Genomic DNA, 3,448 nt, shown 5'->3' with positions numbered 1-3,448 from the left:
GCATTTCTGAAACTAGTGACTTGATTAATCATGATTTACGTCAGGTAAAATTCATTTTAGGGAAAGAATAGCACTTGTCATGAAAAAATTCTTCATTCTCTTAGACTCTAGATTGGAACTAGAAACCTTGGGATGGATAGATTTCATCCCTTCAACCACATCCTATTATGTTGGCCTTTCTCTCAGGGAGTATGTTTTTCAATGAAATTGAAGTTTATCTATTGACAGTGTAATTTATTTTCTATATAATCAATTAAGTAATATTGATTGGTTTCAAGAGGTGTACAGCAAAAACTTCTTCATTCACAGCATTAGGCAACCAAATATATGTGGCTTAAAGGTTACATACAAATGTGAACAAAATGGAACTACAAGAAACAGGAGGGGTCACATTTTACATTTTCCGAGTCCACCTTGTAGTATCAGTTTCACATGGTAACTAATTTAGTACACACCATCCTCTGCTAGTGGCCTTGTATCCTTGGAATGTTACCTTCGACCACACATAGTCCATCCTTGCTTCATGTCTTAAAGTCGGTCCAAGGAAAACAGCTACTATTACCTAAATGTTACAGAGCATAGCCTAAATTCCTTTAAACACCTAGAAGATCCTAAGCTTCATATTCAATTCACATAAAAGTGAAAACATAATTGACGTTAGAGAAAGGTGGTGAAGGGAGTGAAACATTTTTGACTGTGAAGACATAAAGGGAAAAGTTTCGTTAACACCCAGCAAGTAAACTCTAAAGAAAATATATTTTCCTCGCCCTTGTGCAAGAGAATACCAAGATTGGATATTCTCAAAAACATGTAAACACAACTAAATCTGCATCAACCAAACATGCACATGAGTTACTTCTGAACATGTTTCTTGGACAAAACTGGACTATTGTACATATCAAATTCTACAACATAAATTTTCCAGACTGAACTCTTTAGTTTGATTAAAATTTTACAAGTTTAGTCCAACGAATGACAATGTTACATAATTAACAGCGTCAGACACTCAAAGAAATTTTCAATTTTCTTTTCCCATATAGCCAAAACAAAGTGGCTACAAGATACTACGGAAAACTATAACCATTAATTCAACTATCGCATACAAAAAAGATGATGCCTTGATGGAACAAGAACATACTGAAATGTGCACCATTAGCTTCCAAGTTAATCTAAAACCTAAATATAAGTGTGCTAAGTTGATGGAATCGAAACAACGTAAAAAAGAAAACATGTTAGTTTTCCTTTGTTTAGAATGAACTACCAATGAAGTCTAGCCTGCAGTAATTTCCAACATAACTAGGTTCGAAAATGAACGCTTTATACTAATATTTGATATCAACATATACCTAGACAAAACATGCACTAAGAGAATTCCATAAAAGTCGAAGCTTATATACGACTACTATCAATGACTTGGCCAGTACATTGTCTTCAAAAGAAAAAGTATACAGCTACCTTCTCCATCACAATTTTTTGCCAGCTTTGAAGGAACATAACCCCGACGTTCCTCCTTAAACCAAGAATAGAGCTTCTACATGTCAGGGACTTAGGGTGCACTAGATATGCAAATAAATGTTTTCCATTAAAAAAAATTACCTGGAAAAAGTATTTTCTGAATCATGAGTGTTACTTGGGTAGTGGTTGTTTTTTCTTGGATAAGTAAATAATTTTATTATTGACAGAGGAAGGTATAGGTGACAAGATAATTTGTATTAAACATTTCTCTCAAAAGATAATTGGTACTTAAAGATTGAAAACATTGTTTACCTATTACATGAAACAAGTGTTTATAAAGTGTTGTCATATACGGGAATGAACTTTATCCTATAAAGAAGTTTTTTTTCTTCTTTCTGGTGAAAAATGGTTTCCTCCGAAAAAACTTTCTAGTAACCAAAAATTGAAAAATGATATTGTCATATATAACCTCAATACTAATATAACACAGAAGTGCAACAAACATGGGAAAATTGGCACTAGTATCAAAATAAGGATTTAAAGATGGGGAAAACTCTTCCGTTTCAACTAATTGTCTGCGCTATTCAATTTCTATGGCAAAAACAACAGCACTAAACTTCTCTAAAGTTGATCTACTACAGTGTAACAAATATTTAAACAAGTTTATGATTTAGCATTCGTCGAAAACCGAATCGTTAAGCTACTATGTCCTCCTAATGTACCTAAAAGCGGAATCAAAAGTAGAAAGTCTTCTAGTAAATCTACTTTGCAGGTTTCTTACTTACATATTATCTAAATCATAGAAAATTAAACTGTTATCAATAAAAGCAAGCTTCTCTATTTCACTAACAGCATCGAAAATTCCAAATCTTATTAGATCCAGCGAGCAAATAGAGTTATACAGCATAGGAATTACACACTGCGCAATTGACAAAGTTAGATCCAACCAAATTCAATCGAAATACCACAAAAACAAATCAAATAGATCAACATCAAATTCGAAAAAAAATTCCAAACCTCATGTGAAACAAGCTGTAGATATTAGATCGATTCATAACAAAGCTGATTTCATCGAAATAAAATTCACCGCAGTCTCCGATTCAGTTGATGCAAGGCGGGACCCAAACGTCATCATAAACAACATTTTTAAAAAAAAGTTTTTACCGGTACGCTGCCGTCGCCGTCAGCTACCGCCATTGTCGCCGGCGAGAGAGGTCCCGACCTGCACCAAGCGAATGAGAGGCTGCCGCAAATGCAAACTCATGGAAACGTATATCTATTTCTGTACATATATAGATCTGAGATTTTTTTAGAGAGAGAAAAAAACCTACTCTCCCTGTATAGCTAGAGAGAGAAAGTGAAACTAGTTAGAGATTGTAAAGCGATGGAAGAGGTGATTTTATAGAGAAAACAGACGAATAATATGATGACACGTGGAGATTGAAAGAAGATGGTGAAAATCGTGACCGATATGAATATAATTCACGCTTGAAGTTGGGTATAATTACGAAGGAATACCATTACTAGTTAGCTATGACCTTACGTATAAAAATTGTGAAGGACACGGATTAGGATACTATATGGAATGTGTTGTCTGAATGTTTCTTTATATAAGTAATCATTGTATTACTCTTGTTATCGTTTTTCGTTTTGTTACTACTAGTTGTTATTATTATTAATTAGCGTATTGTTTGTTGTTACTTGAACTTTCGCGGTTTGTTTTGTGGGACTGTTATGATTGTGCACACGTTATTATCCTCAAATCAATTTTATATGATTACACTTAAATGTTGTTGTTGTCACTTGTGGTTACTAGAGCTATTCAAAACTGAATCAAAATCGATAATTCGAATCGGAAAAAATCTATTGGTTTATCGATATGGATTATCGGTTTAGTAATTTCGGTAGCAATTTTGATTTTTTTATTATCAAATTATCGATTTTTAACGAGTTGAGTTTTTTTTTTAACGGATTAATCTATAATCCGATAGTA

At 33.4% G+C, this 3,448-nt stretch overlaps 1 long non-coding RNA gene across 1 annotated transcript; it reads right to left on the bottom strand.

Annotated features, from left to right (window-relative positions):
* Positions 1-283: 283 nt before the first annotated feature.
* Positions 284-2,807, bottom strand: LOC129882238 (uncharacterized). Its single transcript, XR_008765732.1, has 2 exons — positions 2,473-2,807; positions 284-562 (listed from the first exon to the last, which is right to left on the bottom strand). It is a non-coding gene; the product is annotated as an uncharacterized LOC129882238 (long non-coding RNA).
* Between the last annotated feature and the right edge of the window lie 641 nt (positions 2,808-3,448).

The sequence above is a fragment of the Solanum dulcamara genome, chromosome 1, assembly GCF_947179165.1.
Source record: "Solanum dulcamara chromosome 1, daSolDulc1.2, whole genome shotgun sequence".
Lineage (NCBI taxonomy): Eukaryota > Viridiplantae > Streptophyta > Magnoliopsida > Solanales > Solanaceae > Solanum > Solanum dulcamara.
Note: the sequence above shows the minus strand (reverse complement) of the source record. Positions and strands in the feature narration are given on the sequence as shown.